This window comes from Trachemys scripta, chromosome 10 (genome assembly GCF_013100865.1).
Source record: "Trachemys scripta elegans isolate TJP31775 chromosome 10, CAS_Tse_1.0, whole genome shotgun sequence".
NCBI lineage: Eukaryota > Metazoa > Chordata > Testudines > Emydidae > Trachemys > Trachemys scripta.
This window is the reverse complement of record NC_048307.1, coordinates 39,385,389-39,401,022: the sequence shown is the minus strand read 5'-3', so window position 1 is coordinate 39,401,022 and position 15,634 is coordinate 39,385,389. Positions and strand designations below refer to the sequence as shown.

General features: G+C 50.9%; 1 protein-coding gene across 1 annotated transcript in view; it reads left to right on the top strand.

Moving 5' to 3' along the window:
* The first annotated feature begins 7,464 nt into the window (after positions 1 to 7,464).
* Positions 7,465 to 15,634, top strand: part of LOC117884166 (coiled-coil domain-containing protein 33-like) — a 57,032-nt gene continuing 48,862 nt past the window's right edge. The window contains exon 1 of the mRNA XM_034784345.1: positions 7,465 to 7,511. The gene's annotated coding sequence lies outside the window, so the exon portion shown is untranslated. The remainder of the gene's footprint in view (positions 7,512 to 15,634) is intronic.

Genomic DNA, 15,634 nt, shown 5'->3' with positions numbered 1-15,634 from the left:
CCTGCCAATCACCACAAGAACGTTGCTCCGCAGCCAGCAAATTAAAAGCTGAGGGGCCTGATTTTCAGAGGTGCTGATTGCCTGCAGCTCCCATTGATGTCAGTGGAGCTGTGAGTGCTTTGCTGCTCTGAAAATCATGTCCTGCGCTTGGCAGGGGCTATGCCAGTCTATGCTCAGGATGGCCGGCAGATCCCAGTGTTGGCTATAGTGCAGTGCAAGCCTGCCAGGTAACCAGCATAAGTTATATAGCTCCAGGATTAGAAATCTCTCTCCTGTGACATTACAGACAAACAGAGGGTGCTGAGGAGGGTGGAGGGTGGAGGGTGGGTTTGTCAATAATTATTGACTGATTCATCCTGCCCAAATGATTGCAGTTGGATTCTTCCAGAGGTGGTGGGAGAGGTAATGAGTGTACATAATTAAAGGCCATGAATATGTGATCATAAGATTTATAGATATTGTGCTATCAATAAATGCCTCTAAGGGCGATCGTTACACCAAGGCATGCCTGGGCTAGACCATTACCTATAATGCATGCACATTGATTGTATATATAGTTTGACAGCTCCCTTCTTCCACCCTCGGCACTTCCCACACTGGCAATATGCAATGCAAAGAAATAACACACTGTGCTTGTCAAGTTGCCAGTGCCCAAGAAAGCCCCCAAACACTAATGATCATAATGTGTCCGGCCACCAGCCCCTTAAATGCCCACAGAGATCAGGATGAGAGTGAGTGACTAGGCCTGGAGGCTGGGGCATAAGCTGGATCCCTCTATAAATGGGGTCCACAGCCATGATGTATGTGCTGGTATTTCTGCACTGAGAAGGAAGAGCTGGTGAAACAAGGGGAAGGGCTGAGAGAGCCCTGGGCTACCTAGAGATGGGCTCAAGCCACAGGATTTGGAGCTGGATGTTACACCCAGACTTTTGGTTCAGCCCATTATAAAGATAAGGGCCCTTTGCAAGATTTGTCTAAGGTGCTTATCTGGCTCCCATCATCACAGTATCTGAGTACCTCCCAGCCTTTAATGTATTTATGCTTACCTAGCCCTGGGAGGAGAGAAGGGTGATGGGGGCTGAAGCAGAGAGGCTAAGGGATGTGCCCCCAGTCACACAGGAAGGCCGTGGCAGAGCAGGGTCTCTGGCTAGGGCCTGAAGCACTGGCCCACCCTCTGGATGCATTGGATCTGGCTCTGGTTCTTGCTGCTGCCAATGTTGAGAGGCCATTAGGGTCAGGGCTCCAACACCCTTCGCTAGTTTTGAAATGCAGCAGTTGCTCTCATCCTCCCAGGGGATGCTGTCCTTTAGAGGAGAGATGTTAACTCATGTTCCCTTTCAGTCCTTTCCTGGCAGAGTGTTCAGATGGAAGGCTGCAGGTTCTTGTACCCACCACACATCCCTACCTCTCCTGCACCAGATCTAGAGAGGCAGTCCGGAACTTCTCCCCACGAGGCCGTACTCACATGCCTGCCCCAGCAGCTTTAACAGGGAGCAGGAGCCGCTTATCTTTATCCCTCTTGTTGGAGCTCATGTACAGCATTGATTCTCAGCCACTCCCCAGTGCTGCTCTCAGTGCTGCTCTTCCTTTCCATTGATAGTTCTGTCTATGCTATCAGAAGGCTGTCAGGTCTGCCCCGCCAGTCTTTCTCTCTCTGTCACATCTCACTTGGCTTCCATCACTCTCTCCCCACTTTCAGACTCAGTGTGATCGTGGGCTCTCCTAGCAAGAGCTGGACAGTAAAACACCTTTCTCTCTTGATCACAGCTCCTGGCCAAGTAGATGTGCTTTCCAGTCTCTCCTAGTTCCTGCCTCTTGTGTCTCAGGTAACCAGTATGCTCTTTAGTTATGGACTTTCTGAGCACAGTAAGGGTTCAGTCAGCCTGCTGAAGATGACTGAAACTTTATTTCCATTGGTCAATTGTGAACCAACCCACCTGAAATTTCTCACCTGTGCCATTCTCCTGGCCAGGTATTTTATAGGAACATTTGGTGACAATCACACAAGTCATTCATGCAGTAGGAGAGCTTGACATAGATGTAGAGCCCAAGACTGAATGGCATCTGGAGACTGTACTGGTGCCAATACAGTGTGCACCAATACCAAAGGTGGTACTGGAGAAGGAACTTTGGAACCAATTTCAGTTTTCCAATGCCATATTTCCAAAGGGATATAGCACCAGATCTCCCCCATTTCATGCATTGCATTATATTCAGTGAGGACTGTTGTCTTTGCTTCTGCTTGGAAAGGTTGGGTGGGTCATTTTTAAGTTATCTCCTCCAGTTTGGGAGAGATTCGGAGAATTTTGGGTGGTCTTGTGAGCATTATAATCTGGAGTCTCATTCAGGTTTTACAATGACTGACGCACCCCTGTTCAGCGGGCCAGACTGAGGCCAGTATACCATTTCAGTCTCCAAAGAGATCCTACATGGGATTTAGGTGGGGGTAGGATTTGCATCAGCCTTCTGCAGAGTGGTGAATTTCACTCAGATGGTGGAAATTTTCATCTCGGTGATGGCTGGAGTTCATATGCTGCATGGAGGAGAGGACTGGGCACTCAGGCGCAGATCTTCATAGGTATTTAAGCTCCTAACTCCTATATCTTTGAGGAACTTGGCCTCAGATAGCACTTCGTGATCATGGCACGGATTAGACAGAGTGAGCTTTGGGGCACGGGCCTCCTGAAAGCAGTGAAAAGATTCCCATTGATTCAAGTGGGGTTTGGATCAGCCCCCAAGAGAGGCTCTGGATTGGCCCCAGGGGAGGGTGCTCTAGGTGCATGGAAGGCTCTGACTAGAAGAAGAGGGAGGGATGTTTTAGTTGCCAGGCTGCCCATTGTGGGCATTTCAATCTACCTGAGGTCTGGTGCAGGCATCCACAGGCGCAGCCTACAGAAAATGTAATGCCTGCTAGGCCTGATGTGGGCATGCCAGTGCCTCTAAACTCCCCATTGCCTCCTGTGGAGGTGATAAACCCGGCAGGGCCTCCTGCGGTGTTTTTTCGCTGCACTGTTTCTTCACACGCCCAAAGATGAATAGATTCCATAATTTGAAATTAATCGGATACACCAAAGTGTCACCCAGCAATTTGTAAAATAAATAAATAAATAAGCCTAAGCAAATACAGAGGGAAAAAATCTTTTTCAAGTGGTTGAAAGACTATAAATCCACATGTGTGATTGCTGAAAAGGAGGGAGAGCTTCTGAGGATTGTACATTTAAAAAGAAATTAGCAAACATCTGACTGCCAGGAAATTCAAAGGTGTAAGAATGACAGTTGTGGATTTGTAGCCTTTCATCTCGACTGTGCTGTGCAAAGCAAGTAGGCATAAGCACACAGAGGAAAGACAAACTTAGCTCTGTCCTCTTAGCCCTGCCATTTTCCATCAAAATTCTTCAGACAGCCTCCTCACTGCAGGGCTCATCTTCAATGACCACATGCCCTCTCTTCTAACAGTGTAGTGCAACCCCTGAATCACTGCAGCGCCGCACAGCTCCCTTTGATATTAATTAACTGGAGTTCCAAGGCAAAATCCGCCCCACATGGCACTTCAGATACGTAACCAGCGGTGTTGGGTACATTGTGGGGCAGGGAAGCTGGGGGCACACTCAGCCCCCAAAAGGGAGTTGGGATTGCCAGTGATCACACACACACACATCCCTTTGACAGGCTCATTCTCGCTCCTCTGCTTCCTCATGTCTCCAGCAGTGTCACGTGGGGGATTCATATGTCATTCCCAGTAGATGGACCCATCTGGGCAAACCCGTCCTATGCAAAAAGGTCTCTGTGCAGCATGGGGCCAGCCCATAGTGCACGCTCCATCTGGCCCCCATCCACCAAGGGTGTGATCTTTCTTTTGCTTTATAAGAAAGAAACTAAATTTGCTAACGGTGGTGCAGTCCCTTCCAGGCTCTGACAGCAGGCAGTGTTCATAGGTTACACTGAGGTTCTGGAACAGCCATTAGAGCCCAAGCTGAGTTAGGAGTAGGGCTAATCGCATTGTAGACTAATTCAGACATATGAATCTGTCAGATGTGTTTGAGGTGGAGGACAGAAACAGACAAAGACACCTAATAGACACAGTCACCCCACCCCATCCTGAGCGCTGACCACAGGGACATTCATGTAGCCACGTGTTAATCTACATATGATTATTTGAGGTAGTAGTTGAGTACATTGTAGCTTTGATTTGGTAAAATTAACATTGATCTTCTCCTGGAGAGAGGAAGGATGGTTCTGTGATCAAGGCATGGGACAGGGTTGCTAGAGATTTGGGCAAAATGCCTGCTCTGCCACAGATTCCCTGTGGGACCTTGGCCATGTGCCTCAATTCATCATCTGTAGAATGGAGATAATAATGCTCTCTTGTCTCTAGACTGGAAGCCCTTCAAGGCAGGGACTGCCTGCTCTGTGTCTGTCCAACTCTTTGCACAATGGGGCCCTGACTTCGGTTGGGTTTGGATGTGCTGTTGTCATACTGATAGGTAACAATAGTAATAATGATCAAATAACCCAGGGACTGTAAAGATGAATTCGCCAGGTTGTTGCTTGGCTGTGCTGCTCACACCTGCCTGGTAGGAAGGAAAAGTCATCCCCACAGGTGCCCTATGGGTATGGCTGCCCTGCATTTGGAAGCGTACCGCTCAGTCCAGGTTGTTGTTTATCCTTTGAGTTTGAAGATGGCCATGACATTACTAGTTGGTTTGGTTTCGGTGAAGACATGAGTGGCTGATCAGGTCAATTTGAGCTTTGAACTGTCTGTGGCACACTGAAGAAGAGATGCTGCTATGGGTTACTTGGTTAACAGTGTACATGCTGCTCTTGTGAGATTTACACGGCTGGGTGCTTCTGTTCTGCCTCAGTAGTTCTCCTCTGCTCATAGACTGTAGCTCCAGTGTGGATGAGACTTTTCTGGATAGACAGACTTGAGCTAGCATGTTAAAAATAGCAGGGTGGCCCTTCTGGCTTAGGCTAGCCACCAGAGCTTGGCCCCGTGGCAGGCTTGGCCTTGGGCAGCTAGCCCACCATCCACAGTGCTATTCTTAGCATGCTAGAGCTAGTGTGAGTCTGTCTCCCTCAGCTAGGAGGCTCTCTTCCAGCTCCAGTGCAGATGTACCCTGTGATATTCAATGGGCCAGCTGGTCTATTTGGCCTCCAGGACTGGTGCAGCACCATGAAAAAGGAGTGGGCCCCAATCTGGAGCACTGTCTCAAACCCCCTCGAGCTCTAGGAAGTTTGACCTGGAGTTCAGATTGGAACATGGCAGCTCAGACCCTCCTTCAGCTCCCTTTAAAGCTGGTGGGAAGGCTCTTGTCGACTCTGGTGGGTAACAAATGGCTCTGTTTGGAGTCAGCTCCCACTCTGCTGCTCACTAGAAGCCAGAGGGCAGGTGCCCTAGGGCAGCATCACAGTTGTTGAACTACAAGCCCCCTTCTGACATTGCCCCCCCTTGCAACATTTTCATTGCCAGATTGTGCAGACCCATGGCAGAGTATCCCAGGAGCTCCCCCCCCTGCCCTTCTGAAATTACACACATGGCTGGGGATGCAGCGACAAGCGCCTATGTACTTCAGGGCAGGGCAGAGTCACACAGTCTCTGTGTCTCCTCCAGACCACGGGTGGCAGCTCTTCTATTCCACTGAGGAGTCCTAGCTTCCACCTGCTTCTCCAAATCCTCCTGCTGAGGGGTTCATTGCCCCCCTCTTAACTTGAATTCCCTCTGATTCCTGCAGGGATTCCACCTACCCCTTGTTTACCTGACTCTTCCAAATCCCCCCCAGGGATTCCATCTCTGACTGCTCCCCCAAACTCCCTACCATTTCCTTTCTGAGCTCCCCTCTTTGCTCCCCTGCCTGCCCCCACTCCATGCTCCAACTTCCTGAGTTGCCAACTTGGAGTTGTGAGGACCTCTATGGACACAGCCCTCCTCCCAAGCCCTGCTGTCCTGCCAGCATTGCATCCTTGCATATGATGCCACGGCCTAACACAACACTGAGTATGATGGATAAACACCAGAGCCAAGACTTCTGGTCTCTGCATATGTAAAGATCTCATGAGTGCCCTCAGTGCCTGTCAGCAAGGATTTCTGGTGTGGAGGAGGAAAGGTCATCATCCTCGTCTCTGTTCATCGGTGGCTTCTGGGGAGACAGCCTCTCTGCCTTGAGAACGACTCCTTGAGAAGCACAGACCCAGAGCAGCATCCAGAGGGTGGCAGTCCAAGCCCTGTCTCTTATCAGTACCATGTGAGGGCTTGTTATGAGCTTATCTCAGCAGCTGTGAAGAGCTCTGATTTCCATGTGGGAAAGGGCAGCCTCTCCCAGGATGTCTCAGGTCTGAAAAGGGAGCTGTCAGCTTTGTGCCCTTCTCTGGTGCCCTTAGCACTCCAACTCCTGCAGTCCTCATCAAGCATCTCCAGAGAAGCTGGGGGCCCAGCCCTTTCGCCCCACTGATTGCTTCCTCTTATACTTACAGGACTGCTGCTCTCACTGCAGTGGAGAGAGTTTAGATAGTTAAATCCAAAGCTGGCTGTGAAGAGTTACAAAGGGATCTTCCTAAACTGGGTGCCTGGGAGACAAAATGGCAGATGAAATTCAATGCTGATAAATGCAAAGTAATGCACATTGGAAAACATAATCCAAACTATACATAGAAAATGGTGGGGTCTAAATTAGTTGTTGCCACTCAAGAAAAAGATCTTGGAGTCATTGTGGATAGTTCTCTGAAATCATCTACTCAATGTGCAGCAGCAGTCAAAACAGCTAACAGAATGTTAGGAACCATTTAGGAAAGGGATAGATAATGAGACAGAAAATATGATAATGCCACTATATAAATACATGGTATGCTCACACCTTGTGTACTATGTGCAGATGTGGTCACCCCATCTCAAAAAAGATATATTATATTGGAAAAGATACAGAGAAGGGCAACAAAAATGACTAAGGGTATGGAACAGCTCCAATAAGAGGAGAGATTAAAAAGACTGGGACTGGTCAGTTTAAAAAAGAAATGACTAAGGGGGGATATGATAGAGGGCTATAAAATCATGACTGGTGTGGAGAAAATTACATCATACAATGATTTCCTCCCTTCTTCCTTAGCACCCCATGCTGGTGGTGAATGAGTGGGAAGTTCTAGCAGCCATGTGAGGAACAAGAACCCATGTGGAGTATGGATGGGAAGGTCCTGGCTTAGGCCATAGTGAATGTGATGGCTGAGCCAAACTAGACATCTCTCTGTTAGCTGGGAGGGTCTGGGGAAGATTCATTCTATGGACACTGCTGGTTGTCCAGGGCCTCCAGTCTCCACTCCATTGTCCTTTATGCACAGCACCCACCTCTGGAGCAAGTTCTCATCGGAGCATGCAGATGTCTCTACAGAACTCACAGTGTCAGGGTCAAAGGTCAGAACAGGGCAAGCCCATGGAAGGCAATAACCTTGGCTTTTATTTCTTTTTCCAGATGGCCCCCATTGAGCTCGAACGCAAGAAGTCCCATGTCAATCTGTTGTTGGTGAGTAACTATCCACAGGGATGCTTTCCATCAACCATTAGACTGGTGGTTGGGATTGGGAGTCAGAACAGATCTTTCCCTGGGGCAACGGGCAAAGGTGAAGAATCTGGTAGGCATTTACAATGGACATTTATGAGGACACCCCAGTGACAGCAATGTAAGCACTGCCATACTGGATCAGACCATTTTCCAGCCACAGCCTGCGTCTTGCTGTATGGGAAACTTGCCATCGGGGCTTGTATCTCACTTCCTGCCAGGCAGTTTAGATCACGGCTCTACCAAGCCCACTGTGGCACTGTCAGCTTTACTGAATCACTCATTGGGCTATCTGATTCAGTGTCCTGCCTTCTGCCATTACCACTCTGCCCACTGGGCCAGCCATCCTTGAGGGATAGCTCAATGGTTTGAGCATTGGCCTGCTAAACCCAGGGTTATGAGTTCAATCCTTGAGGGGGCCATTTAGGAAACTGGGTTAAAAATCTGTCTGGGGATTGGTCCTGCTTTGAGCAGGGGGTTAGACTAGATGACCTCCTGAGGTCCCTTCCAACCCTGATATTCTATGATTCCCACCTCCTGCCATATTGCAAAATGCTCCACCAGATCTAATGACCCCTTTGTTAGCAGTCTTGGCACAGAGGCTAAGAACTGACTGGTAACATGCCCAGATTAAGGTAAATCAGGGCCTTAGGTAAACCATGACACAGGCTGGCTGGCAGGCAGCAAGCAGGTCACTGGCTGGCAGGGCAGCAGACAAGGTGCTGGCTGGCTGGCAGGCAAGGTGGGAACAGGTATAGTTGTGTGCCCTAACAGCTGCAAATCAGTCAGGCAGGTGGGAAGGCTGGTTGATTACCTAAATTTCCAGTGACATCCTGCATCGGGATGTATCCGTAAATCTCAAATCTCCTGTGGCTCTGAAATACTGGGCTCTTCCTCAACTGCCAGGAGGGACCAGGGGCCACCATGATAGACAGCAGGAGCCCTGGATCTGTAGAACAGGAAGTGAAGTGCAAACAAGCACATGACAGAGAACGAGTAATGAACTGGACAAATCATCCTTGGGAGGCAGAGAGAATTCCCCTTGTCCTATGTGATTCGATGGATGCTCAGAAGCAACAGACTGAGTATTCCTGACATCTTAGCAGGCCTCAAGTGCTATGTCACCAGTTCGCCCCATGCAGGATTATTTTGCCCAGATGGTTACCCCCGAAAAGAAAGTATAAGGCAAACCTGAAATGTTTCTCATTTCCTGGAGTCACGAGAACAGAGAGTAATGCGAGGCTGACAGCATTCTGGCTAGACAAGGAGGGGGCTGGCAAAGCCCTTTGGTTGCACTGCAAGGATTTTGCTAGCAAATATCATAATGGAGCCATTCCATGGCATGCTCTCTGAGGCTGGGTCTACACTACCCGCCTGAATCGGCGGGTAGAAATTGACCTCTCGGGGATCGATTTATCGCGTCCCGTTGGGACGCGACAGTCGATCCCCAAATCGATGCTCTTACTCCACCAGCGGAGGTGGGAGTAAGCGCCGTCGACGGGAAGCCGCAGAGGTCGATTTTGCCGCCGTCCCTACAGCGGGGTAAGTCGGCTGCGATACGTTGAATTCAGCTACGCTATTCGCGTAGCTGAATTTGCGTATCTTAAATCGACCCCCCCCGTAGTGTAGATGTAGCCTGAGTCAAAATTACACAGCACTCCCAGCTCCAGCTAAAATCAGTGGGATCTGTGTACTAAGAGGCTGCAGCATGAGCAGAGAAACACCAGGCTCCGTGTGCTTGAGTAGAGAGCTGGGGAATGAGTTGCCTCAAAGTCCTTCACTTAATTAAATTCCTCTTACAGTATATCCTGGTCCACTTTGGGTCTGGAGCTGGAGTGCTAAGAACTCAGTGTATTCCACTCCCCGCTCAAATCCTCAGTACATCAGGCCCCACTAATATGTCCAGTGTAGGGTACCACACACAAACACACAGGCTATGCAGCCTGTATCATTGAGGCATTATTGGAGCACCCCTCTGTGACCAATTTGGCCTCACTTGGACAGAGGTTTCTTATCTTCCACTGTCTCTCCACTGCCTAGCATATAAAGGGAATGAGGGCTGCAGATTACCCCACTTCTCAAAGGGGCTGTTAGCAGGTGGGGACTCACTCTGGTTACAAACAGGCGCTCACTCTTGCCTCAGTTTCCCCTTCTATGAAATGAGAATGAGGAGGTGTCTAGCCTAAAATCCCTTTGCTTTAGCTGTGTTGAGATGTGCTCAAGTTTGGGGCAAGGCAAAACATAGCTGAAGCCTCAGTTTCACCTAGGGAATGTCACTGCAGAGACTCTCTCAGAGATGGGATCTGAGATGCTGAGAGTCTTTAGAACTTAAATGGATAAGACATGTGCATTGCAGGGAAGAAAGCTGCAGAGTGATAGGTGCTGGCACTCAGTCTCTGAGATCCAATGTAAATGAGATTCCACAAGTGTGAAAGGAGCGATAACTTTCCTCTCGGAGTCCATAATAATCTCCACCAAATTGCCTGGCTAGGTCTCAGCTCCTGGAAGCTAGAGATAAGTGCAAAGAAAGCTAATGTCGGGCCCAGAGACAAAGAATGAAACCAGCAAATATTAGCCATCTGGGGAGTATGGGAAAGTGCAAGGGGAGAAAGGGGGGCAGGGGGAGTCAGGGGAAGCAGAGATCAGTGAGAGGTGGGGACTGGGGAGAGCAGAGATCAGAGAGAGAGGATGTGTGGGGGAGCAGAGATCATAGAAAGGGAATGTAGGGGAAGCAGAGATCATAAGATGTGCGGGGAGCAAAGATCAGAGACAGGGAACTGGGGGAGCCGAAAACAGAGAGAGCGGGGGTGGGCGAGCAGAGAGGGAGGGATAGCTCAGTGGTTTGAGCATTGGCCTGCTAAACCCAGGGTTGTGAGTTCAATCCTTGAGGGGGCCACTTGGGGATCTAGGGCAAAATCAGTACTTGGTCCTGCTAGTGAAGGCAGGGGGCTGGACTCAATGACCTTTCAAGGTCCCTTCCAGTTCTAGGAGATGGAATATCTCCATTAATTATCATAGAGAGAAGGGATGGGGAGCAAAGATCATAGAGAGGAGTCTGGGGGAAGCGGAGAAGAAATGGGTGTGACAGGTTCCTCCTGGGGTGCCACCTGGAATTGGGGTACCACTGAGCCCCCTAACCCACCAGCCTGGGCTCCCTCTCACACTGTACTGCTGTGACAAGCTGCAAAGCCCCCCAGCCTGCACTTTCACCAGCATTCATATCCAGGGACACACCCAGCCACAGGCTCTCTAACCACCAGCTTCCCAGCCTGGGACCCCAGAGCAAACTAACGCAAACTAAGCTTAATATACTAAATAGATTGGATATGAATAACAGATTCTCACCCTAATTGATAGTACAGGCAGGCTACAGAGTCTTAAGGCACAAGCTGCATTAGCTTTACAACTTGGGTTTCTCAGATCTTCATGCACAAGCTAGAAATCCCTTTAGCCTGGGTCCAGCACTTCCCCCAGTTCAGTCTTTGTTCCTCAGATATTTCCCAGGAGTCTTCTTGTGTGGGGAGTGAAAAACCTTGATGATGTCACTCCCCTGCCTTATATAACTTTTGCATATAAGCTTGGATCCCAGACCTATCTGTGGAAAAATACTGACATCCCAAAATGAAGTCCAGCATCATGTAGCCTGGTCACATGTCCTTGTAGAGTCATAGCAGCCATCACTCTCAGGCTTTCTGTGGAGTTCTCAGGAAGGCTCACCAGGTGGGAGATAAGCTTCTCCCTAATGGCTCATTGCCTTGAATGGTCCCTTCCCAACCAGCTATCTAGACTGAAAGCATCTTGTCTAGTGGGCGTTATCCAGGTGTAACTACATTTGAAATACAGATACATAGTCAATATTCATAACTTTAGCTACAAAAATGATACATGCATACAAATAGGATAATCATATGCAGCAAATCATAATTTTTCCAATGACATCTCACATGACTTATCTTGTACAAACTGCATCATAATTATGTCATAATCATATCATAATAATATCACTCTGAAGAATATGGGGTACAGTGTCACAATGGGGTCTGGGGGAGCAGAGATTAGAGAGGAGATCTGAGGGAAGCAGAGAAGAAAGAGGGGTCGGGAGAGCAGAGAACGGGGGGCGTATCTGGGAAGAACAGAAATCAGAAAGGGGCTTAGGGGGAGCAGAAATCAAAGGGTGAGAGAAAAGTTCTGGAGTGGGGAAGCAGGGATCAGAGAAAGGGTGTGGGGGGAACAGGAATCGGTAGAGAATCTGAACTAAATTCACTGCTGGCATTAGCAGGCATAACACCATTACTGTGAGTGAGGTTGCACCTGTTTACCCAGCAGTGTGCTGTGCTTCTCTCTAGGGTAAGGGCCTGCAGGAGAGTCTGCTTGGGGGCCAAGGGAAGAAAGATCAAGGAGTTTGGAGTTTGCTGGGAGAAGAGTCCAGGTGGGGGGATGTCAGTGCAGGGATTCTCCATCTGAACTGACTTTCAATCCCCAGCCAGGTGAGCTGGGCTGTGCATGTAACCACACTGCCTTTTGCCCGCAACCTTTATGTCCTTGACGTAGAGCTCGAAGCAATCACAATGGGGTTCCCAGTGGCCGCCCAGGCAGGGAGCAGATGGAGTTGATTATTCGGGCACCCGTCTGCACCATCTCACAGGTGATGCTTTGAGAGAAACAGGCAGCGACTTGCGTGAAAGCAGGGAGGGTTGGGAGACTCACAAGGGACCAATGGGATTATCCTCAAGCAGGGCCGGCTCTTTGGCCGCCTCAAGCAAAAAAAAAAAAAAAAAAATGGGGCGGCCAGAACGGCAAAGCAAAACAAAAACAAAAACCCTGCAGCGCGGCTGGAGCGCGGGTGCAGGGAGACTCCCTGCACTACAGATGTACCCCGGCTAGCAGGGGGAGGGAGCGGGCGGGAGAGAGAAAGAAGGGGGGCGGCCAGGGCTTCAGCGGGGCGCTGCCACGCGGCCCCTCCCGCCGCGCCGCCTGCCAGGAGGGCTTCGCGCCGCTCCGGTCGGCGGGGAGGGAAGGACGTGGGCTGCCCTGCCGGGCTTACTGCAGGGCGCTCCTGTCCTCTGCACCGCTGCCCCCTACAGGGCGGCCGGAGCGGAACAAAAAAAAAGTGGCCGTGCTGCCCTAGGATTGGGCGGAATGCCGCCTCCTACAAGCTGCCGCCCCAAGCACCAGCGTGCTCGGCTGGTGCCTGGAGCCGGCCCTGTCCTCAAGCCCCTAAACTCCCCAGGCTGCTCAGATTCAGAAACGGGGAGAATCACGGGGCTGGGCCCCTCTGCTCACTATGAGGAGACTGGTATTTTGTGAGCACTGGGACCAGAAAAGTGAAGGGTTTTAGTCCTGGATGCATCTAGGACAGCATTTCTCAAATGCGGCCATCGTGGCCGCATGCAGCCACCAGGCGGTTTCCCTGAAGCCACGACAACTTCCTGAGCGGTGACGTGGGGGAGGGAATGCCCCTTCCCCTCCCTCCCTGTTGCTCCTGGATGCACTGCTCTGCACGTCTCCGGGGGCAGGTGGGCACAACGCTGAAGGAGCAAGGTGAGTTTTCTAACTGGGGAGGGATAGGGGGCTTTGTGGACTTCAGCCCTGGGGTGGTTGGGTGGTGGGGAATTAGGGAACCTGGCTGCAGACCAGGGCTCCAGCCATGGGGCTTCAGGCCTCAACACCCAGCTCTGGCCATGGGATTTCAGGTGCTGACCCCCAGGTCTGGCCATGCAATCCTGGCCTTCAGCCATGGGGCTTCAGACTCCAACCCCTGTCCACATGGCGGTGGGCTCTGATCCCTGGCTCTTGCTGTGTGGTGCTGACCCCTAATCCTAGTGGCGGCTGCTGGCCCCGAGCACTGACCCCTGTCTGTGCTCCAGTGGCTACTAGCCCTGGGTGAAGATCCCCAGCTGCGGCTGCTGGCCCTGGGTGAAGATCCCTGGTGCTGGCCTTGGGCTCCAGCGGGTGCTGGCTCTGGATGCAGACCCCAAATGCCAGCCCCCAACGCTGGCGGCGGCCGACCCTGGCTGCACACGCTAACCCCCAGCCCTGGCTACTGCCCCCTCCCTGGGCACTGCTCCTGGATGTCGACCCTGGGTTCTGGCAGGTGCTGGCCATGGGCACTGATCCCCAGCCCCGGGTGCAGATCCCCAGCCCCAGTCATGTGGCAGCAGGTGTCAATCCAAGGCCCCGGCAAGTGCTGGTCCTGGATGCCAACCTCCAGTCCCGGTTGCACAGCAGCAGGCGGGTGCTGGCCCAGGACACTGACTCCTAGTCCTGGCAGTGCAGCATCGTGCATGGACCCGAAGAGCCAACTCTGGGTACCAACCTTCAGCCCCGGTCGCACAGCAGTGCGTGCTGGCTCCAAGTGCTGATCCCCGGCTGCACAGCAGCGGGTGCTGATTCCCAGCCCTGGGCGCCAATCCCTGGCCACACAGCTGCGGGCATCCACACTGGGTTCCAGTGGGTGCTGGCCCAGGGTGCTGACCTCCAGCCCCAGGCACCGAACCACACACCCAACCACGCGATGGAGGGGCCCCTGCATCCATTGCCCCTGGCCTCTGCTGCCTCATCCCCCCACTCCTCCATCCATCTTCCTTGACCACTGCTGCCTCACCCCCAACTTCCATCCAGGTCTTAACTAGCCAGGTCTTGCTGTGAAAAGTGATATTAACAAACATACAAATATCATTTTTCACAGTATTATTTTTATTACTGAGTACAGAAAAAAACCCTACATAAATAAATTACAATGATTTGGATGTATATACATGCATATTTTTTTGTTTTTCCTAAAGTTAAGTATTTTAGGAAAAAGTGTCAGTGCGGCCACCAGCAAGAGTTGATGGCTGCACTCTGAGGCCACCAAAAAAATTGTTGTGAGAACCCCTGATCTAGGAAGAGTGCACACAGCTGTGCCCGTGCTGCCTCTGCCTTGGGAACCAAAGCCTTAAATATGCCCCCACAGCTTCGCCAATGCTGCTGCAGGGCCTGATGTGGCAGCCCTGTTAAGTGGATACATAGTTGGTTAAACAAGGCAAACAAAGAGTAACTATTAATTGAATTATGTCAGATTGGAGGGGGTTCCCAAGTGGGATTCCAAGGGGGTCTGTTCTGGGTCCGGAGTTCTTCAACATCTTTATTAATTACCTGGATGTCGGTATAGAGTGCATACTGATCAAATTTGCACATGACACAAAGCTGGAGGATACCAATACTTGCTAATACTTTGGAGGATAGGGCTAAAATTCAGCAAATCTTGATAAATTGGAGAACTGGACTATAGACAACAAAATGAAATTCAGCAAAGACACATGTAAGGTGCTACATTTAGGGAAGAAAAACCAAATGCACAAATACAGAATGGAGGGAAACTGGCTTGGCAGCAGCACTGCTGAGAAGGATCTGGGAGTTGTGATGCAGTTGCAAAAACAGCAAATGCAATTTTCAGTTGTATTAACAGAGGCATAGCATGCAAGTGATGGGAGGTGATAGTAACACTCTACTCAGCGCTCGTTAGGCCTCAGCTGGAGTACTGTGTCCAACTTTGGTCACCAATGTATAGACAGGATGTAGAGAAACTGGAAAGGATCCAAAGGGAGTGACAAAGATGATCAGAGGGATGGAACACAAGCCATATGAGCAAAGGCTAAAGGAACGCAGGGCCGGCTCTAGGCACCAGCAAAGCAAGCAGTTGCTTGGGGGCGGCAAATTTGCAGGGGCGCAAGAATCCAGCATGGGAGCTGAGAACCATCAGGAGGCCCTGGGAGCTGTAGTTCCTTGGTTAGCTCCCTGCCTATAGAGCCAGCCCTGGAGCAGGGAAAGAACTACATTTCCCAGAATTCCCTTGGCCGCAATTAACAGGAAAGGGCGGGGGAAGGAGTGTGGAACTGAAACCTCATGCTGCAGCTTGCTGTGAATGGTAGGGACCGAGCCAGCTCTAGCTTTTTTGCTGCCCCTAACCCCAGCCCTGGCTCCCCCCGCACTCCCGTGTTGCCCCAGCCCTGGACTCTCCCCCGCCCACACCCCCTGCTGCCCCAGCTCTGGCCCCCACCTGCACCCTCCTGCTGCCCCAGCCCTGGGCTCTCCCCCCACCCGCA